A 24,564-nucleotide genomic window follows, 5' to 3' on the forward strand; every position below is an offset into this window, starting at 1 on the left:
CAATAGATCCTTCAAACTTAACAGAGCTACAACTGTTAACTCCAAATCTGTTCTTCTCATCTAAATGAATGGAGAACCACAAATCTAGTAGCCCAAATCAGAAACCAAGACTTTATTCTGGACTTTCCCTCTGTATATCCTATCAGACTTGTCAATTCTATGTTTTAAGTATCTTTGTCAACTCCAACTCCATTTCTGCTGTTTGGGCCATTTATCGATTCTTGCCTTGACTATAACTGGTGTTTCTGTTTCCAATCGTGTTTACTGTTTCCTTCATTCCTATCCATTGTTCATACAGTAACCACAGTGATATTTGCTTAGTTTAAATTTATTTAAAAATAACAAATCAGAGTGACATTTCAAAAATGCAGATCTGATTTATGGCACTCTTTTATTTAAAATCTTTAGTTTTCCTTACTGATTCCCCACTCCATGAACTGTCTTTAGAATAAAATTCCTTACCATGACTTAGAAAAGTCTTTGGTTGGAACATCTCCTCATGTGTTCCAGCTATGTATTGAAACATGCATATATTGTGTATAGCTCTTCAAATAAAGCACATTTTCTCTCAGTTCCATGGCTTTTCATGGACCTTTGCTTTTTCTTTATTACCTATCCTGCTTCTTTGTCTAAGGAGCTCTTACTTAACCCTGAGAAGTATTCCTTAATATTCTCTGGGATAGGAACATATAAGTTTACATAGTGTCCTTTGTATATCTATTACAGATCACATTGTATTTTTATCATTGTTCTTCTCATTAGAAAGTAATTTTGAGTACTATGTTATAATCATATCTTTATCTCTAGCACTTTTATAGTGCCTGAAATCAATTAGCTCCTCAACCAATATCAAACGAATGTTATAGTATATAATGTATCATTGTCTTATATTTGTTTATCTTACAAAATTATAAACTCCCAATTAAAGTCATAATCATGGCTTACCTTTAAACTCTTATATTACCTTTAGCTTTAATTTTCCCCTTTCTCTTAGATTGGAAAACACCTGTAGAGTGGGGTCACCTACTTAAGGTAAAACTTCTGTCCATGAGTTATAAAATACATAGAAGTGTTTTATTTATAGTATACTCTTTGTAACTCATTTAACCAAATATTATCTTTAAGTAGTGAAACAAGTCATATAACACATAATATTGAGAGCTTATTAGGAGCTAGGTACTCTGCTAAGCATTAAGGATAAAGTTATGACACAGTTTCTTCTCTTAAATAACTAAAAAAGGGCTGTGATGTAGCTCAGTGGCAAAGTGCTTGCCTCTCATCTGCAAAGCTCTGATGCTATCCCCAGTTTCAAAAGAGAGAAAAAAACCTCATTAAATAGCTAAAAATGTAATGGGGAATATAGGTGCACTTCCTTATAATTCAATGTTTTGTGCATTATAGGGGCAGTGTATATGAGACGCTTTGAAATGTCTGAAAATAAACAAGCAAATTTAATGACTGACTTCATTAGTGCAGTGTTTTGAAAACATGTTTTTTTATCTGATTTTTATATGTTTATTCTGTTTATTGATTTTTTAATGTGGTGCTGAGGATTATACCCAGTGCTTCACACATTTGAGGCAAGTGCTATACCACTGAGCCATAACTCCAGCTCCTTGATCTAATTTTTACACAATGAGTGTGAGTTTTCAGATAAGTAAGATTAGGGGTCAAAGAAAAAGGAGACCATTAAAGGCAGAGGAAAATAATGTGCACTGTGGAAAGTGTGAAAATGCAGGAAGTGCTTGAAAAACTCAAAATACCATGAAGTGTTTAGAATACAAGACAATGAGTGGAAGAAAATTCAGAAATGAGTTTGGTGAAGAAAACCTGAAGCCAATCTTGAAAAGCTATGAGCTATTTCAAGGGATATAATTTTAATCCTGTAGATTACTGGACACCATTAAAAAGTTTATAGTATTTGAAGTAACAGGTGTTTATGTTTTGGAAAGATCAAGCCAGATCCCGTATGGACACTGGATGTCATAGATAAGCATAGAGCAAAATGGAAGCTGATAGGCTAGTTAGGGGACTAAGGTAATAGAACAGGTGAAAGATGATGAATATTGATTAAACTAACACAATGACAATAGAGATAGAGACACATGGCAAAATTAAGAAATACAAAGAGCTAATAAGTGTGATATGATCAATGACATGGCAAATGAGGAAGGGGGAATAGACAAAAGATTAAGTCCATGATTCTGGCTTAGGTAAATTGGGTGAATGTTGCTCTCTTTTACTGAACCAGATGAAGTTGTCTATAGATCACACTGTTAGGTGTTCATAGTAAAGATACCATATCCTGAAAGACTACTGAACTAGAGGATTTAAAGGATAACAGTGCCATTAGCTTGTTTTAGGAGATGTAGAAAACATAATAGCAAATTCCTAAATCACTGTTCTTTCTTCATATTCTCTCACAAAAGTTGAATAAGAGCCAAAGACTTGACCTTTTGGGTAAGAACACTGGCACTGATTGTTCCCAGTTACATTTCTTCCTCAGAAACCATGCTGTATATTTTATAGGTATTTTCTCCAAAGTCATAACCCTCTGTTGTAGTTGAAGCTTGGCCACTTAGTAACCCAAAAATATTTTGCCCAGAACATCAGCTTCAATTCTGGAGAACATCATGCTACGATTATTTGAACCTCAAGTGTTAACATTCATATTTTTAAAAGGAACAAGTGACTTTATTGTAGTCTGAAAAATATGATTGCAAAGTAAACAACGATAGCATCACCTCCCTATAGTTGTAATACTGACCTGGATCCTCACTGAAATACTTTAGCAATTCTCTTATGTTCAGATGTTAACACATGTCAAATAATGTACATTTAAAAAAAATTTACATGATAATGCATATATTCTGTTAGTTAATACACCATTTTTTTCCTTTCAGACCTAAAATCATATAAATTCAGGTTTTATCTTGTTTGGTGGAGAGTGACTTTCTTCTTTTTTAAAATTTTTTTTAGTTGTTGATACACCTTATTTTTAAATTTTATGTAGTGCTGAGGATCAAACCAAATGCCTCACACATGCTAGGCAGACTGTCTACCACTGTGCTACAACCTCAGCCTGTGACTTTCTTTTAAATCTACTGTATTAGTCTGTAAAATGAAAACAGAGGAAGTTCAAATGATGCACTCTATTCAGGCTGAGACTATAATTTTCATGTACTTAGGAAAAGAAAAAGAACCACATACATGCATATGTCATTTTAAGTTTAATAAATTGACTTAGACCTTTTGAGAAGTATATCATAATGATTGATTATTGCCACACATTTTCTAGAAACAATCCAGGTCCTAACTTTACCAATATTAAATAAGTTACTCTAGCTCACACTGGTTTCTCTCAGAAATTCTATTGTTATTATTGTCAGGTTAACTCTCACCTGTACTTAAATATAAATATGTTGCTTTATTATTTCCAACTTTATCATAAGCTTACAGAAGTGAGGAAATGCATCTTCTATTTCTTGTCTATTCCATACAATCTGTAGCAGAGAGACATTGAAATATTGGATTGGTTGACTGAAATATCATGTGTTGAAGTATTAACTTCTAGAGTTATGTGAAATTACTCAGTTGCTTATATATTTGACATTGCCCTAACATTATTTGAATCACCTCTTCTACCATACACATAATAGGACTCTGAAACTGATATAATGAGTCTAATTTTTAGCTTATGAAACTGGACTCATTGTTTCATAGTAGAATTGTGAACTTGTATATATTTTGAATGAATGACTGGATCAAACAAAATTAAGTAAAACTGCTGAGTAAGCTCTGTTTCTTTATTAATTTATTAAATAACAAAATACTCATTCTAACATATGTCTTCAATTTGGTATTAAGACATTATGCCCTTCTTTTGATAGTTATTTTATAGTAGGTTTGCTAGTGGTTAATCTTAACATATTCTTATGACTCTTAGTGTAATAGTGAAGGCTGGACTGAGTTCCTTTGAAAATAGGACAGTAATATTTATCCAGCTGAGTTATATGCCAAAGTGTGGATTAACTATCTGTAGATAGTCTTTTAATATTTCTACTATTGTTATTTCATTGTAATTCAGATGACTATGACTTAAACATTAAACATTCAAATAGGACAGATCCTATTGGATAAGGTCAATGTTTATTAAAATACAATTTTTCTGGTTAAACAAAAAGTTTTTGAGATACTAAATTTTATCTTTGTTATCTCTAAATTTTGTGTATCTTACAAGCCTAGACTATTTTATTACTAGTTTGTTAAAATAAATATAGGTACCATAGGTCAAATGTAGCTGAATTATAACCATAATTACAGAATAAATACATTTTAAAATAATTTTATTAAAGACCAAACTGCAATAGCTTAAAGGCTGAGACTGAAAAATTATATTTATTTTTAATTTAATAAAGGAATATGTTTGAGCATGAATAAATTAATATTAAAAATTTTAAGCTTTCACATTTCTAAAAATGACCTTGGCAATTATATTTTTCCATTTAGTAATAGATTAGTATGGGAATAAATTAGAACTCATTAGCAAGTAAATGATTAAGGAAAAGACAAGAGGTTTCTTTCTTTGTACATTCACTTATCAAATGTTGCCATTAGCTGTTCTGACCATGCTATATAGCTAGCAGTTGCCTGGCTCCAACTGTGCAATATCCATATTAGAGTGATACACACAAATTGAATATCAAATCTTGCTAAGTAGCATTCACAGTCTTGTGTTACAGATGTCTTGCTGTGCCTTCTTCTGAAAACTCCATATATGATTCAAGTGGATATTAGCATAATTTCATAAAAAACTTTTATCTGAAAATAATCTTCCGATGCAATTTGGCCCTCCATTTCGGGTGCATGTAACTATTTAGAAATCTTGTGTGATCATTACATTGAAGCCTTGAACTGTGGAGAAGCATAAAACTGCTTCAAACATATTCAGAATTCTGTTTTAAATGCTCATACCCGGATGAAGACCTTTTAATAAAAGAAACTTGCCACATCAAAATATTGTGTGAGGGCTGAGAATATAGCTCAGAAGTACAGTGTTTGCCTAGTATGCAAGAGACCTTGGCTTCAATCATTAGTATCACCAAAAAGAGAAAAAATATCTTGTTTGCTTCCAAAAGTGACCTCCTTTGCAAGTTTTCTGGAAAGTCCTGACTATAGGACCAGTGAAAAATGTTCAAAGACAAAATTCTAGGGAAGCTAATAGAAATGACACTACACAGTTTCCATGTTTTGAATATATGACTTAAAGACTGGGACATGAAAGAATTTGTTATATTTTAATCATTTAATGGGTAAATAATATTTTTGCATGAGTGAATTAAGTAATTGCATGATCAAAAATTTATTCAAAATACTGATATGTTAGCCAGCTTTTTTGTTACTGTAACAAAATACCTGAGATAATCAACTTAAAAAGATAAAGGGTTCATTTTGGTCAACAACTTTTAAGTTCTCATTCCAAGAACTTTTATGTTCTTGTCCCCTTGCTTTCAAACCTGAAGTATGGAAGCACAAGATGACAGGAGTGTGCCTCAAAGCAAAATTGTTTACCACATCAAGAGCCAGGAAGCACAAAAGAAAGAGGATAGGACTGAGGTCCCCAAATCCCCTTCAAGTTCATACCAGTGACCTTCCTCACATTAGGCCCTTCCACTTAAATGTTTTACCTCTTCTCTCTAGCACTACAGGTAGGAGACCAAGCCTTTCACATATGGGCCAGTGTGTTTACTTGTCCAAATGATAGCAAATCCAAAATTTGAGAGTACTCTGACCAATTTTATAGTCACATATTGTATTGTCTTTAATAGGAGAATTAAACATGAAAAGGGGAAAAAGCAACATTTACTAAATATCTCTTTATCATCATTAAATAACATTAACAAAGCATCCACAAGATACATAGCAATCATAAACATGAAGGAATTTCAAGAAGAATGCCATATCCTGGTTGTTGATAAATCTGCAATTCAAGTAGAAAACTAATGAAGATCTTTTCTCCAAATATTTTATAATAAACAAGTACTAAAAACAAGATACCATATTCCACCCAAATAAAATACAACTTTTAAAAATTTGTACTGTCTGCTTTGGCCAAAAAACTTTTTACATATGGCATGTTTTTTGCATGCAAGAAAGGTAAAAATTTATTTCCAAAGAGATAATAATTAATAGAATATGATAAAAATGTACCAATAAGTTTTTACAGAATAATATTATTTTTAGATGAATAAACTAGAAATTATTTGAATTTTGAGCTAATTTGTTTCCATTTACAAATATAGCAGTGTGTATAAATGAATATGTAACAGTGAGGCTCACTATTTTGTGTAATTATAATGCACCAATAAAATATGGAAACAATCAGGACTTTGACTTGAAAGGTAAGAACATGATTGTGGAAATACAGCATAAGAATATTTCAAATTAAAAAACAGAATAGAGTTAGAGGCATCTAGAAGAATATAATATGTTTAGAATTTTTTTTAAAAGAGTCTTATTAGGAAGTATACATTTAAAATTTTTTTTTGTATTTGTAGATGGACAACATAGCTTTGTTTACTTTTATGTAGTGCTGAAGATCAAATCCAGTGCCTCACACCTGTGAGGCAAGCACTCTTCCATCAAGTTACAGCCCCAGCCCCAAGAAGTATATATTTTAAATGAATAGAAAAAGGTACACATTATCTTAGTGTATAATGCTAAACCAGCAATTTTGTTTCTTCCCTTCTAGTTGATGTATCAGTTTGTATAACAACTTATTTTGTATTTGAAGCACTTTGTTTACTCTCTCAGTGAATATTGAGACACTCTATGATAGTGTCTTTATTATCTCTCTTATGAGACAGAGATGGCATATGTTCCTGTCTTTTTAAATAGATGATGAAACTAACATATAGATATGTGATTTGTCTGAGGTCACATAACGAAACCCATATAGCTCTTTGCTCTTTCTTAGAGATCAGGGAATTTAAAATGATTTAAGAGTTTAATTCTGTATATACATTCAGATGTTGTTTTAGGTAAAAGGAGAAAAATTCGTGACTAAAAACAAAACAAAAAAACCCCTTTGACTCCTAACTTTCTCACCCCCAACAAGCTGGATTTGAGTATGCTCTGGCACAATCAAGAATGCTCTCAGACATCTTGATCTATACTAAATCCTTCAGTTCCCCACAAAGTATTACTGAAATTCTATATTAATATGGTAACTGTCTCAAGTGTACATATTGAACCAATCTATACTTCAGATTACACTTTTATTCCTTCTTAGACTAAACTAGAAATGAACTACTAAGAAATACAGGGATGAAAAAATGTTTTTCTAAGCATTTACTCAATTGAGAATTTTTCTCAATATTTGCTCTCTCTCACTCTAACACTAACCCCCCCACACACATTATGCTCAGCAGTGTTTCAAGTTGAATATTTATGTTTTTAAACTCTTCAATATTTATTTTTTAAAATTGAGCTATTTTATCAAATGACTAATTATTTCTTGTTAAATTGATCTTTATGATTATGGATAGTACCAATTCTAATCTTTCTATTTAGATTATATGTAATGTCTCATAGAGCAAAGAAGAGAAATTAAAATAAAGAGAAGAGAGAGATTTACTATAAGCATCCCCCAAGTATATACAATTACATTTTTAACATTATGATAAAAAATTCAGAATCTGGAAGGAGGATAATGAAATTGGTGAAACAAGGTAGAATACCTAAGATAGGAGAAACTGGATCAGAGACTTGCAAAGAGGAAGTATTCTCTTGCTTCACAATAATTTTGAGTGTAACAGTCTAACAACCTCAAGCACCTTCTCTCCTGGCCCTGCCTACTATGAATAAAATAATAATATGGGGTAGGGTTGTGGCTCAGTGGTAGAGTACTTGCTTTGCACATGCGAGACCCTGGGTTCAATCCTGAGCACCACATAAAAATATATGAATAAAATAAAGGTATTGTGTCCAACTACAACTAAAAAATATTTAAATAATAACAATAACACACCTAGAATCAGGAATCAGATTGGTAATAAATGAAAATTGCATATCACTAACTTGGCTTTCATTTTGAACATTCTTAGATAAATTATATTTAATATAAATAGGGAAAGGAAAGAACAATGAAGAAAATGGAAAAACAAAAAGCTTTTGAAGACAAGAATTTTGTTTTACATATTTTTCCAATCTGCATACTTACTCTCAGCCTAATATATAATATTTGTACATGATGGATACTAAAGTTATATTTTTAAATTGAAATATAAAGTGGTTCTCAAATCAGTCAATAACCATACTTAAAGAAAAATGAGAGTGTTAGAAGAGTTTACTTATTAAATTCTCCTTGATTTCTCTAGAGCCTTTGAACCTACTAATTTAGTTTTACCTGTGTTTTATAATTTCTTTTTTTAATAATATTTATTTTTTAGTTGTAATTGGACCCAATACCTTTATTTCACTTATTTTTATGTGGTGTTGAGGCTCGAACCCAGGTCTCACATGTGCAAGGCGATCCCTCTATCGCTGAGCCACAACTCCAGCCCTGTTTTATAATTTCTTATCTATGAAACTCAAAAAGTTGTTGTGAGAATTACAATAAAATATATGTAAAGTATCTAGCATATGTCTTGGCACATGCGTTCTCAACCTATGCTATGTATTACTGTTTTTTATTTTAATTTTTCAGTAGGTAACTGTGGTTTACTGGAAGGAAGATTGAACTTAGAAAAATACCTGGTTTTGAATTCTGACTTTGTTGCTTAGTCTTGCGGTCCTGTGTTGTTACTTATCATTGATTACCTCATTTTAAAAAATAGGGCAATAAGACCATGCAGAGAAGTCATGAAAATTAAAATAAAAATCCTGTGTTATAGATATTTCCTGCCTAGGAAGATGTTAGTTCTTCTTTACTCCCTTACCTAACTCGTATTATATCCCATAATATCTACCTCACAGTAAAGGCTAATGGATATTGAGGGATGACTTAAAGAAAGCATTGCAGCTATTCAATGTCCATGATTCACAAATTTGTATTTAATAATTCAATAAGTGAAAAATAGTTCATGGAACCATTGAATCTTAGACTCTGATCACATGCTTCCAAACTCAGAGATTTTATACTGTAACAAACATAGGGAAATTAGAAGCCAAATACAAAAACTACCTAAAGAAATAAGATTATAAAATAGACTACATAAATTATTTTCATTGGTTTTCACTGAGAAAAGTATTAAGAATAGGACTTTATCCATTCATCTGTTGACAAACAGCTGGGCTGGATCCATAAATGGCTATTGTGAATTGCACTACTATAAACAATGATGTGCCATAGTGTAGTGATCTATATTATGCTTATTTTAGTTCTTTTCCATAAATACCAAGGAAGTGGAATGGTAAATAGATGGAACTGGAGAACATAATGCTAAGTAAAATAAGCCACACTGAGAAAGTCAAGAGTCAAATATTTCTCTCATATGTGGAAGCTAGAGTGAAATAAATGTGAAAGGGGGAATCCCATAAAATAGAAGATCAGTGGACTAGAGGAAGGGAATTGAGGGGGAGGGAAGGGAGATGGGAAAGGGAAGAACTGAGGAATGAAATTGACCAAATTATCTATGCACGTATATGAATATATCACAGTGAATCCCACCTTTATGTATATCTATAAAGTACCAATTTAAAAAAAAACTATAAATAGAAAGAATACCAGAAGACCATAGAGTAGAGGAAGGGGAACAGGGGGAGGGAGAAGGGGAAGGAATGAGGAAGTACTGGGGACTAAAATGAAGCAAGTTACATTCCTTTCATGTATAATTATGTCAAAATGAACCCTGCTATTATGTATAATTATAATACATTAATAAAACATTTTAAAAGAATAGCACCTGTCTCAAAGTATCTATTAAATCAGAAAGACCAGAGGTTTTGAATAAATTATTTTAAATGATTAGGATGGGTCTATATTTGTTCTACCCAAAATGACAGCAACTAGCCACATGTGACTATTTGCATATAAAAATAAATTAAAATAAAATATAAGCATTAAAACACAAATGATTCATCACACTAACATTACACTAGCCACATTCCAAGCCCACAAGAGCCACATGTGGGTAATTGTTAACATACTGGACAATGATTTATAGATTGTTTTCATTACAGCAACAAATTCTGTTTAAAATCATTGGTCAATATTTACAAAATATTAAGGACTGAAGAGTACCTCCTAAAAATTTGAAGGAGCTCAAAGTTAAAATTATGAAATAAATGGCCAATAAATGTTATATTTTGTTATAAATGACTTCTAGGTTAATTCCAACCCATAAGGATAGAATCCAATTATGGTGGGTAAGACGATAGATTAATAAAGATCATCAAATGTTTAAGAAAACATAAACTACATGGTAAACATATCATGATTTCTCTGAGAAACAAAGTGACTAAATCAACTAGGGTTTTTCTGAATATTTTGAGTAAGGGATTTGAAATGGTTAAAACCAGTTTAGACTTTCAAAAACACTTGTAGCAAATGTGTACATACAAAAGCATATATATGTGTATGTGTTCTAATTTCTTCCTCATTCATACACAAAAGGAAGCATACTATACACATTACTTAGCACATTGTTTTTATTTTCATTAAACATGTATTAGAGGGCTTTTCATATTAGTGCAGAAAGATCCTTCTTATTCCTATGTAATGTTACATAGTGTTCCATTGTGTGGGTATATGATGGATTATTTAACCAGGCCCTCTTGATAGTTCAATTGCCTTTTTTAAATCCTTTCCCATTGCAACTGATGCTATAATAATTCTTGTGAATAAGTTAGGTTGCACCTGTGGGAAGATATCCTGTAGGATTGTCTCAGATGTGATACTATTTGGTTAAATGATACATTTGTAATTGGCAAACTGTCTTTTTTTAAAATTGTTTTAATAATTATTTTATTTTATATGTTTATTTTATGTGGTGCTGAGTATCAAACCCAGTGCCTCACACATGCTAGCTAAGCACTCTACCACTGAGCCACAACCCCAGCCCCACCAAACTGACTTTCTACCAGCTGTTTTTCTTACAGATTTATCAAGGCAGAAGTTGCCCCTTATTGATGGTTTCACTTTCCACAGATTCAGTTATGTACAATCAACCATAGTATGAAGAAATTAAGTGGAAAATTAAAAAAATGAACAATTCTTAAAACTTAGAAATTTTCATCAATATCAGTGTGATGAATTTTTTTTTAAAGAGAGAGTGAGAGAGGAGAGAGAGAGAAAATTTTTTAGTATTTATTTTTTTAGTTTTCAGCGGACACAACATCTTTGTATGTGGTGCTGAGGATCGAACCCGGGCCGCATGCATGCCAGGCGAGCGGGCTACCGCTTGAGCCACATCCCCAGCCCAGTGTGATGAATTTTTGTGCCATTTCACTCCATCCTATCTTGAACATGAATCTTCCTTTTGTCCAATGTATACACACCCTATACACTACCTGCCTGTTAATCATTTAGTAGCTGTTTCAGTTATCAGATTGATTCTTGTGCTATCACAGTGCTTATGTTTCACGTAACCCTTATTTTACTTTTTAATGGCCCCCAACTCACAAAAGTAATGATGCAAAGGAGACACTAGGTCATAAAACAGAAGTACAAATTAACTCTGGCACTATGTGGCAATGCTGTGGGGCATATAGGAAAAAAAAACACATTATAAATAGAGTTTGGTACTGTCTTTAATTTCAGGCAACCACTAGGTTCATGGTATATATCCCCTTCAGATAAGGGTGAAATTTCTGAAGAAAATATTCTCAAGATATTGTATCTTTATCAAAATGATAGGCAAAAATATTATTTAGTATAATCATAGTGACATTTCTTTTGTTATGAGGGATGTTGAACAGCTTTTCACAAATTTAAAAGGGGACCATTTGAATTTCTTTTTCAGGGAACTATATATTCAAACAAATTTGCACATTTTTATTGGTTATTCATACTTCACTATTTGAAAAACTTTAAATGTTAAGGGAAATTGGTCCTTTGTGATCTTCTGTTTGCCCCTTTAGTTCTATTCTCCACCTTTGTCCTCCCTACTATTTTCCCCCAGAATGTTTCCCCTTATTATCAATGGCCTCCTTTGGCCTCTGGCTTTCAGTTGAGTTTTGGTTAAATCCCCTCAGGAGAGAAGAGAGAGGGAAGAGAGTGATACTGAAATATTTATTTCTCTAGTTCTTTCTCTATAGGGTTGCCTTCAGATGATAGCATCCCTTAACTAAAATGATCTGCTCCACATAATTCTTTCATCCAAGGTTCCAGTCACCATTCCCTCTCTTCTTTCTTTCATGCATAGAAGTGCTGAAAGCTCTAGTATTAGTAGCTTTCAGGTAATACGTTATCTTTGAGGTCATCTTATCTACCTTTAGTAACCTGACTTTCATGTGCTATTTCTTCTTGGGACTGTGAGAAATATAATATGAATTGCAAATTTTTCCTAGCTTTGTCATATATCTTTGCAAATGGAGATTTGATAATTTTTGAACATTTTGTTTTGTTTTTAATGCAGTAAACTTTCATTAGTTATTTTTCATGGCTGCTATAATTTGATTGTAGGAAGAACTTCCTTACTTCTCTGTTATTAAAGATCTCTCTCATAGTTTTGTCTAGTAGTCATAGGAGTTCAATTCTTTTCACAGTCCTTTATATGCAAATATTTGTTCCATTTTGAATTCACTCTGGCGCATAGTGTAAGATCTAAAATTTGAGCATGTATCAGAATCACCTAGAGAGTTGTAAAAACATGGATTGTTGATCTGCAACCTAGAGTTTCTAATTCAGTAGATCTATAGAGGGACTCAAAAAATTTTGTTTTTAACAATTTCACAAGTTGATGGTTATCCTGGTGGTCTGAACCATACTTCAAAAACCACTGGTGAAAAGTATAGATCCAATTTCACTGTTTTCTGCGTGGCTGTCTGGTTGTCCCAACGCTATTTAATAATTATTTTCTCTTTTCCTCATATATACAATATATTAAATTCTAATATGTGGACAATATCTGGACTTTCTATTCTGCTTTATTAGACCATTTTTTTCTATTAATGCCTCAGTATCACACAATTTTTTTCTATTAAGGCTTTATATTAAGTTTTAATAACTAATAAGGGTAGTGTCTTCTCTTTGTTCATTTTTGAGTTTGTTTATTCTGCACATGAAATTTAAAATCTATTTATATACTTAAAATCACTTTGTATATTTAAAACAAATGCCAAAGACGTATTATATTTTTATTGGAATCATGTTAAGGTTTTTAGCATGCTAAATATTGGTATCAGATCAATATTGGCATTAGATCTGCCATTTTAGTTCAGGATCCATTTTTATCTAGGGACTCCCAGGTTTCAATTTAGGAGCTGTTTTTTTAAATTTTTTTTAAGGGTTGTTCAAAACATTACAAAGCTCATGACATATCATCTTTCATACATTTGATTCAAGTGGGTTATGAACTCCCATTTTTACCCCAAATACAAAGTGCAGAATCACATCGGGTTATACATCCACATTTTTACATAATGGCATATTAGTGACAGTTGTATTCTGCTACCTTTCCAATCCCCTACTATCCCCCCTCCCCTCCCCTCCCATCTTCCCTGGAGCTGTTTTATCTAGCGATCCTGAGGCAAGGCTGCATAGCCTCCCTTAAGAACACGTGCCTGATAAAAGGTCGACTCTACCCCAGCCCTTGAGGTAACCCCTAAGCATGCTTGTGAAATTCTCTTGTGGGCTATAAAGCTGCACTGTAAGTAAGGACAGGTGATAGGTTGCTGCCCTCCTCGGAGGGACAGCCTTGTCAGTTTGCTCCATGCTCTCCCAATAACTCTCTGAAGTGGGATTCCAGTGTGTGGTGTGGTCTTGTTCAGTTTTTTCTTTTATTTTTACAGTGTTTACAATTTTTGAACATTGAAGTATTAGATCTGATATAGTCAACAACCCTCAACCCCTCCATAGCTCAGAAAGTAAGCAGTGAGGGAACAGCTGACCATATAGGTAGGTGACAGAGTAAATACCCCCAAACTCACTGTTGGACAGCTTGAGACTTGGAGGGACTTTTGGTTACCGAAGCAGAAAGTAAGGCCTTAGGTCATTGACCTTGAACCCTGATTAGGGTGGGGTCAAGAGTAGAGTTAAAAAACAAAGAAAGAGGGAGAAGAAATGTGGTAAGTTTATTTCCTTAACTAAAGCTGGAATGAAATGCAAAACAAGTTAACAGGAGAGAGGGAGAGAGGTGCTGCAAAGACAATGAAGAGGAGATCACACAGCTTAATACCAATTGTGGATGAAAGCTTTGCCCTTAAGCATATGCACATATGCATTTTGTAGATTCCACAGCTAGTCAGCCACCTTAGAAGAAATTAAATCAATACAGCTTCTTTCCATCTTCAGAAAGTAACAAATATAATCAGAGGGAATACCTCTGAAAAGGGTCTTCTCAGTAGTCTATCTAGAAGGAACTTCTAGGGGGATCACTATTGGCTGAAAGTTACTGTAAACTTCTCCCCATCACCTCAGACAAGGGAAGTGGGTGGAGGTAACAAGAAACCTAATTACTCCCAGGTAGTGCTTATCCAATGCTCCAGGCAGCCTCTGCAAGATCTCAGGGAAAGATGAGCCAACTGACATCTTACTGCCATCATGGTGACATGTAAAACCCAGCTGAGCTTTACTAGACAGGGTGAAGACTTAAGTACCCTAGAACACCCATAGAGAACCTACACTCACAAGCCCCACAGTTGCAGATAGCCACCAAGAATTTATATAGTGTATGTCTTAGTTTTTTTCCTTGATGTGACGGAAAGACCTGGCAAGAACAGTTTTAGCAGAGGAAAAGTTTATTTGGGGCTCATGGTTTCAGAAGCCTCAGTCCATAGATGGCTGGCACTATTGCCCTGGCCCAAATTAGGCAGAATGCTATGGTAAAAGAATGGTAGAGGAAACCAGCTCAGGACATGGCACCAGGAAACAGAGAGACTGCTCCACTCACCAAGTATAAAATATATACCCCAAAGGCATGCCCCCCAAAACTCACCTCCTGTAGATACATCCTACCTGCCTATAGTTAACATGCTGTTAATCCTTATCAGGGAATTAATGCACTGATTAGGTTAGGTCTCTCGTAACCCAATCATTTCATCTATAAACTTTCTTTTGTTCTCTTGCACATGAACTTTTGGAGGACACATAATATCTAAACCATAACAGTGTCACTCTGTAAAGTCCCAGTGGAGAAGCATGCATCTAATGATGCTCAAACACCAGCAGCAGGAGTTTAGACACTAGGTGGGCCAACTGACACTCTTCCTCAGTCATAGGGACAACACTCCAATGATCTACATCAGCCAGAGTGAAGATTTCTCTGCTAAAGACCACCTACAGAGAGTACACAATCACAGTTTCCACACTGGAAGGTAGCCATTAAGCTCTATGCCATTTTAAAGAAGGCCATATGAGGAGGAGTGCACAGCCTCCTGCAGCAGTCAATCACAGCCCTGAGCCCTGAATTCTGTGCCCCAACACCCAACAGAAACTGTCAGCAGATGCAGCACAGCATCCACCACACCCACTCGGGACCTCTGGGCTAAGAAACAAGTACTTCCTAGCCAGAAAACCATGACAATCAGAGAAGTACCTCCTATGCTTCTGCAGCTCTAGGAGAATTCACAGCTGCACATCCCAAAGTTGCCAGTTAACTCAATTATCATTCCGTTGCAGAGATCTACAGAAGCAAATTCCTAAAGATAACTCTAAGCAGCCAATATACAAGTTCACACCTACACAATGGTCATACAAACCTCAAAGGGCTTTACAAGGTAGTACCTCATGAGCACAAACTACAACCCAAACTACAACCCATTTGTATTTGCCAAGATACAAATCCACTGACCTGAAACCTGTGCACTCTAGAGAAGGCAGCAGTCCTACCCTCCCCTCAGGCCACACAGCACTACACGAAACAGATTATAATTCCTCTACCCTTGACCACCATACCCTGCAAACTCTGAACTAGTACACAGAATACCCCATTTTGAATTTGATAATGCTGAATACTTGAAGCTTTTCTTCAGGAGGGCACACAAGTCTGCACCCCCTAAGAGGGAAAAACTGGACTGCTGAGTCACAAGGACCATCTCCACTGATACAACAGAAAGTTGGTAGGTACCTAAACACAAGAACTGGAGGGGGGCTCCAAGAATGGTATCAGAGGTGAGCTGGTGTGATAACTACAGCCATACCCAGGGAAACACAGAGGTAAAGCTGAAGAGTAGTGGACATCTTCTAAAGGCCCCAAATACTGATGAAATTCAAACTAGGAAGACTAAATAAAATATTTCTTTATCTCAGCATGAATTATCTTAAATAGCGCTAACATCAATTTGACCTTACATATTGAAATTGATGGAGATCTTTATCAATATTCTCTATGAATATTGACATCCTATCAATATTCAATGTGGAAGATCAATACTTTTCATAATTCAATACTTTTCATATTGAATTGATAGATATTCTATTATTTGCTATTGTACCCTCAATCCATTTTATTGAATTTCTTCAAATATTTTAAAGCTTTAACCGGAATCATTCTCTTTATTTTCATAGTTCAGGTTTACACTTATTCCCCTTTTGCATTACCTGTTTCTGCCTCAAATGCATCCACCCATCTTTTTCTTCTTTTTACCTTCATTCCTATTACTCTTTTCTCTTTCTTTTTTGTTCCTTTGTCTAAATTTTCTCACCTTTTTAGCCCGTATGTAGTAAAATAATAATTCATATATCTTTATAATAACTAATATTTCAACCTATTCCAGAAAATTACTTCAATTTTATAACGAGATTATAAGAACTGTGGAGAACATTTTTAAAAACTTCTCCCCCCTAAGTTTTACTAGTAAGCAGCTCTGCTATGCAATGATTTCAGTTAATAGGGTTCAGTATCTTCTCTGAATGCCGTGATGATACTGGGAACACAAGAAGATATACATGGAGTGGGATATTTGAGAGGGAACACTCCCAACTTTATTCTATGAAGCCAGTATAACCCTGATACCAAAAGCAGATAAAGACATATCAAGGAAAGATAACTTCAGACCAATATCCCTGATGAACATTGACACAAAAAATCCTTAATAAAATTTTGGCAAACCACATTCAAAAGATAGTACATCATGATCCAGTGAGTTTCACCCCAAAGATCCAAGGTTGGTTCAACATATGCAAATCAATAAATGCAATTCACCACACAGAGTTAAAGACAAGAATCACATGATTATCTCAATAGATGCAGAAAAAGAATTTGACAAAATTCAGCACTCATTCATGATAAAATGCTTGAAAATCTAGAGATAGAGGGAACTTACCTCAACATTGTAAACACTATGATGCCAGTGGCATCAAAATACTTAATTTCAAATTGTATTACAGAGCTAGAGTAACAAAAACAGTGTGGTATTGGTGTAAAAGTAGATATAAAGACCAATGGAATAGGAAAGAAGGTATAGAGACAAATCCACATAGGTACAGTCACCTGATACTTGACAATGGTCCCCAAAACATAGGTTGGAGGAAGGAGAGCCTTCTATATCTTTTGAAAAAGTGGTGGTGGGGGGACTGGGGTTGTGGCTCAGTGGTAGAGTGTTTGCTTAACACATGCAAGGCCTTGGGTTTGATCCTCAGCACCACATAAAAATAAATAAAATAAAGGTTTTGTGTACATCTACAACTAAAAAAATATTTTTTTTTAAGAAAAGAAAATGTGGTGCCGGGAAAACTGGATATCCATATGTAGAAGTCTGAATCCTCTGCATGAAAGTCAACTCAAACTGGACCAAAGACTTATGAAATAGATAAGAAACTTCATAACTGCTAGAAGAAAATACAGGGTCAACAATCCAACATATTTGTGCAGGCATTGACTTCATTTACAGGACCCTTAAGCTCAAAAAATAAAACCAAGAATCAATAATTTAATGTGACAACATTAAATTACAAAGCTTATGCAAAGGAAACAAGAGAGGCTATAGAATGGGATACCTTTGTGTGCTCCTTCTCAGGGGATTATTATGCAGAATTTATGAAGAACTAAAAGCATAAAAAATTGATAAATGGGCAAAGGAACTTAGCAGACATTTCTCAAAAGAAGAAATAAAAATGGCCAACAAGTATATGAAAAAATGTTCACCGACTCTAGAAATCAGGGAAATTCAAAATAAAACTATGCTAAGATTTTATCTCACTCCAGTTGAAATGGCAATCATCAAGAATACAAAGTATAACAAATGCTGGCTAGGATGTGCATTAAAAGTTTCACTCATATAGGGTTGGTGGGACTGCAAACTAGTAGAACCACTTTGTAAAGTAGTGGCTGTTCTACTCTTCCTCAAAAGAAACGTGGTACATATACACAATGGAATATTACTCAACATTAAGAGAATAAAATGGATGGATTTGGAGAATATCATGCTAAGTGAAGTAAGCCAACCCCCCCAAACCAAAGGAAGGCCAAATGTTCTCTCTGATAAGAGGATGCTGATTAATAATGGGGGAGGATTGTGGGGAGAATAGAGGAAATTTTGTTGGACAAAAGGGAAGGAATGAAGGGGTTGGGGCATGAGGGCAGAAACGATGGTGGAATGAGATGGACACCATTACCCTAGGCACATGTATGACTGCATATGGGTATGACTCTATATTGTTACAACCAGAGTAATGAAAAGTTGTGCTCCATTAGTTTACAATGAATCAAAAATGCATTCTGCTATCATGTATAACTAATTAGAACAAATAAAAAAAGAAAAAAGAATTATGAATTAAATAGGTACATGAAAGAAATGATAAAATTTAAATATGAACTCCTTATACATAAAAGAGATTTTTATATGCCACCAAATACAACACATTTAAAGACAAAAAAGACTAGAAATGGAACCATCATGTGACCCAGATATCCCACTCCTTGGTATTTATCCAAAAGAATTAAATTAGCATACTATAATGATACAAGCATATCAGTATTTATAGCAGCATAATTCACAATAGCCAAGTTATGGAACAAGCCCAGTGCCTGCCAACAGATGACTAGATAAAGAAAGTGTGATACACACACACACACACACACACACACACACACACACACAGTGGAGCTTTACTCAGCCATAAGGAGTACTGAATGTAGAGCACGAGCTGGTGAATTAATGGAACTGGAGAACATCATGCTAAGTGAAATAAGTCAGATTCATGAAGTAAAGGGTCAAATGTTTTCTTGTATATGCAGAAGTTAGAGCAAAACAAGGGGAAATTAGATGGATCCCAAGAAAATAGAAGGGAGGTCAGTAAAGTAGAGGAAGGGCATAGAAGGCAAGGGAGGAGGTATGGGAAATGGGAGGGAGTGCAGAATGAAATTGACCACATCATGCTATGTTCATATGTGGATATACCACAGTGAATTTAACCTCTATGTATATTTATAAATCACCCATTTAAAAAAACTATAAATAAATAGAAGAAATAGTAAAGTAGAGGAAGGGGAACAGAAGAAGGGAAGAAAGTGGGGAGAAGAGAAGTGCTGGGGAATGAAGTGAAGCAAATTTTTTTCTGTTCATGTTTTATTATGTCAACATTAATGCCAATACCACAACTATAATGTACTAAAAAAAACTTTTAAAAGTTTTATTCACATAGGTATTTTAACTTTATTATTAAGTATATTCTTAGTTATTTCATCATTTTTTCTAATAAAAATTGTATTTACTTAGAAGCATTCAGAATGTCAACATTTTTTTGTGATTAGAATTGTATTCAGTTAACAGGACAACAATTATTTCAGATAAGCTGCATCAGAGATTACTGAAGATGAAAAATTATCATTCCCACATATAACTAATTTATGCTGTGCACCAACAAGACCCTACTTTAATTTAATGATTTCCATGGCAGTTTACAACCCCCATACTGTACCAGGCAAGGTTATTGAGAATACCACTAGTTAATGTGGCAATCTAAAGACACATTCGGTAGTGTATTAACTATACAAAAAAAAAAAAAAAGACACGATACAGTTTAAAAACAAAACTTAAATAGCCTTTCATTTCAATTTTTCATATAAAAGGAGTAACTTTTGTACAGTGGGGTTAAATGCTTTATAGACAAGGGAAAAAACTGCACTAGAACCAACTCACTCATTATCTTCTTCATCTTCTTCTTCCTGCTCATCCTCTTCATCTTCCTCATCTTCCTTCTCTCCCTTCTTTTTCTTGCTTTTGTCAGCATTGAAAACTCCCCCCCCCTTTTTTTTTGCTTCATCAGGTTTTCCTTTAGTTCAATAGGCGGCAATATCTTTTTTATGATTTTATTCTTATAATTTTATTAATGATACATAAGTGGTTAATGGATGGGCATCACCAACTTGATTGACCAAAATAACTATCCTGTGGAAAAAGTATTTTCTATATTATCCAACTTACCCATGATTGTTCATAGGCTGGTTAAAATGTCATCTTTGACCCAAGTTTACACAATAAATATATCTAACTTTTATAATCAGCCATTATATCTTTAAAAAAAAACAAGCAAATAAACAAGTCATATTTCTTCAACTTTTTAAAAAATATTTATTTTTTTAGTTGTAGTTGAACACAATGCCTTTATTTCACTTATTTATTTATATGTCGTGCTGAGGATCGAACCCAGGGTCCTGCACATGCCAGGCGAGCGCTGTACCATTGACCCACAACCCTAGCCCCTGCATTTCTTCAGCTTTTAAAAAACTTGCCTGTGTTGCTTGTTGGGACTGACAAAGAAATATGAGATAAAAATTTCTGTGAAATTGTCATCATTAATGCTTTTCCATTGGGCAGGACTTATACTGATATAACAAAAATACATTTTGAAGAGTAATGGGAAAAACCTTGTTTATTTCTTCAATTTCTTACCCCTTAAATGTCTACATTAATAAATCTTACATTCTATGTGAAATATCTTAACATGTGAATTATGAAATATTCACCATAGCAAAGGGCAGATCAAGAGCCAAGGGCTTGGAAAGCTGGGAAACTCTAGGCAGTCCTCTCTTTCTTTCTCTGTTTTATTTACCTGAATACAAGTACATATGCCTGGAAACAAAAGACAGAATCTTGCAGTATTTCCACAATGATAATAATTAGCTTCTCCTGCAAATAAAAGTAGCCATACAGCCTAAGTCCAGCTGGGGCAAGCAGTCACTGGAATGCGAGCAGCAGCCCTTGGCTCTGTCTCACGTTGTGGCAGAGGTGGTTATCTCCACCATTGTGCTGCCCAGGGGTTGGCAGTGGACGAACTCATATATATGCAGCATGGTTTGGTCCAGTATTTACAATGCACTTAAGTGAGTCACCTGTTCCACTGCACATTCCCATTAGATGGACTTCCAGGGCTTCACTAGATCATCACCCTGACTTGCTTGGCCTGGCACAAACTCCTGACAATCAATCAGCCAAGAGGAGATTGTTTGTGGCACACTTCTGGGAGGAGAGCCCAGGATTGACCATTTTTCTGGTTCAAAATTTTGCTCATTTTCTCATTCACAACTTCTGCTTCTGTGCTGTTGTTTAAGGCCTCTAAAATGAGATTAAGGTATGTGGTGAGAGCCTGAATTTGGTGAAATCTAGCAATTAGGGAAACCGGCCCAAAAAACCTTCCTCATCCATCTTTCTTCAAAGAAATAAGTCACATTCCAAGTTTTCTATATTGAAGTAATATTCAACTTGATGCTCAATATACACTTTAAGCAATGATTCTTCCACAAGATACACTGTACACCTGTACCATCATCATAGTAATACATCATATTGGTGTTAATTTCTATTTTGAAATGGCTGATCCTTCCTTTCACCATGTTGTCAGTAACATACAAATAATCAAAATTCACTGGAGGGTTTCCTCTGCCTTGTCCTCTTCCTTGGCCTCTGAAGGAACCTAGGATATTACCCCCTTCACTCCTTACACTGGATGCTTCATCCTGATCATCTCTTTATTCTCTGTCTCCAACTTCATGTTTTGTTTCTCCTGTTATTATGGGATGATTTATTTGCTTTAGTGACATCAACAGCTGTTCCAGGATACAGGTCTCTCCTGACTCTCTGGCCTTACATCATCTAAGTGCAGTGGTACCCACTTGTGTTTATTGGCTCTCTTTTGTTGACTGCTTGACTGGGCCTCATCCTCAGTGACATTTTCAACAAGACTGTCTAATTTTGTTTCCCAGTTTTCTTTGTTCTCACCGTTATTCCTCTTTACACCTTCTCTTCTTTTTCTTTCCTAATTTGTGGCTTCTTATTTCCTTGCCTGACAACACTCTGAGACTGCAGAAAGTTTTTTTTTCCAGTACTCACTAATTCTCTTGGTGTTGGCCAGTTTACCACATTGCTGAAATCACTGGCCTTATTGGGTTTCCTTTTCTTGAGTTTTCTTGCTTTTATTATTTTGGGGGAACTGAGCTTTGCTGCTGCCTCACTGAGCACACAGTAGCCAACTAAACCATATCCTTTTCCTATTTTTCCTTCAGCTTGGCAGCTTTCTTTTCATAAGGCTGCTTATCATCTGCAGCAGTGTTATTTCATCTCTCCCAGTTTCTTTACAACATTATTAATGGATAGGCCAGGATGTTCTCCTTTCATTTTGGGACAATACTAAGAACAACAAGAAGAAGGCATTGGAGACCTCTTGAGTACATTGGGATCCTCAAACTTCTTTTTTGATTCCCCTTTAGTAGGTATACAGCTTTTAATTTCTCTTTCTTAATGGGCCTTGTTCGCCTTTGCCATGTCTTCAAGTTTTCCTTTCTCTTTAGCAAACATGGTCTTCCACATTTCTGAGCACTTCTTAGAAAACTCTGAGAAGTTGACTGAAGCATCTGGGTGCTTCTTCTTGTGCTCCTCCCGGCAAGTTTGCACAAAGAATGCATATGATAACATTTTGCCTCTAGGCTTCTTAGGATCTCCTTTGCTCGAGTTTAGTTGTTTTTCCTCATCAAGTCACAGAGTTGCCCAGAGCCCATCAGGTCACTATTTCATCGTTTTAACTGCTATTAATGAATGGAGTAGTTTCTATTTTTTAAACTTATTTTTGTACATGTCAAACCTAGTAATTCTATACACAATTGTATTGATTTTTCTACATACATGATTTTACTACCCACAAGTAATGATAGTTTTGACTTCATCTATCTAATTACTTAAGTTTAATGTCTTTATTTTACCTAATTGTATTGGTTGATACCACAAATCATTTTAGATAATAGTGGTGTGTGGTGGACATCCTTGTCTTGGTCCTTACTTTAGAGAGATCATGTCTATGTTTCTTATGATCTCTGAGAATTTTAGAGTTGGGAAAGATACATTTTATTAAGTCAAGGAAGCATTTATCCATTTTTCTTTTATCAAGTGCCTCCTTCCATGAATGTATATTAATTTTTGTCAATACCTTTTTGATATTTGTTGGGATAATAATAAAACCTTCCACCTCATCTATTAACATGAAGAATCATATAGACTTTCATTTCTGGAATAATACTATTTAGTCATGACAAGTTACTGTTTATGTGCCGCTAGATACTGGTGGCTAATATTTTATTCCGGATTAAGCATGTATACTCATTGAAGAGTTGAAGAGACTGGTCTACAGATGTATTTATTTATTTATTTATTGGTTCTTTGATTTATACATGACAGAAGAGTCCATTTTGACAAAATTACAGTTTTATTTTTAAATGCATTTTTTTTGTTTTTGTACTAATGCTATAGTCATTTCATTAAAAATTCAGAAGTTATATTCTTTTTGATCTGAAACAGTTTAAATATCATTAGAATTCCTCTGTGAAATTGCTAGCCTAGTGCTATATTTTTGTGTGTGTGCATGTGTGTGTATAGTTCCAGAGAAATCAGTCTGTTAAATTCACTGTGTTTTCAGAGGACAATTATTTAATCATCTTTTAAAGTTTATCTGTATAGAGTTGAGCAACGTTGTCTCTTATGCTTCTTTTCATTTTTGAAGTTCTTTCCCTTATCATTATTTTGTATATTTGAAGAAAGCAAAGGATTTTTAATTTGAAATTTAAAAAAAGTGGAAAATTTGAAATAAGAGGGACAAAAACACTTATACTGATCCACCTAAAGAAAAATGTGGTTAGCATCTTGGTAAATTTATGTTGTTGTTTTGGAAAATTTAGGAAAAATGATAGTTGTTTGTGATCTTTTAGCATTTACAGTTTCATATTTTCCTATTTTTTACTTGATTAGGTGTTGTTTTAAAGTGCCTTTGGAGCTGAGTGTTCTATCTGACATGCGGATGCTGACTCACAATAGGTGGGGTGGGGAGTGGAGGGTTCACTGATTGGACAGGCTGGAGTTTGGGGAAGAGAGGAAAATGGGAATGGGTAAGAAAGTAGAAAGAATCAGACATAACTTTTCTATGCTCATATATGAACACATGATCAGGGCAACTCTAATTCATGTACAACCACA

At 34.4% G+C, this 24,564-nt stretch overlaps 1 protein-coding gene and 1 pseudogene across 2 annotated transcripts in view; both read right to left on the reverse strand.

Moving 5' to 3' along the window:
- LOC120889045 (uncharacterized) overlaps positions 1–24,564 on the reverse strand; it is a 76,164-nt gene that overhangs the window by 18,920 nt on the left and 32,680 nt on the right. The gene's annotated exons all lie outside the window — the stretch shown is intronic.
- Positions 21,459–23,016, reverse strand: LOC106144986 (la-related protein 1B pseudogene; annotated as a pseudogene).

Source organism: Ictidomys tridecemlineatus, chromosome X (genome assembly GCF_052094955.1).
Source record: "Ictidomys tridecemlineatus isolate mIctTri1 chromosome X, mIctTri1.hap1, whole genome shotgun sequence".
NCBI classification, from domain to species: Eukaryota; Metazoa; Chordata; class Mammalia; order Rodentia; family Sciuridae; genus Ictidomys; species Ictidomys tridecemlineatus.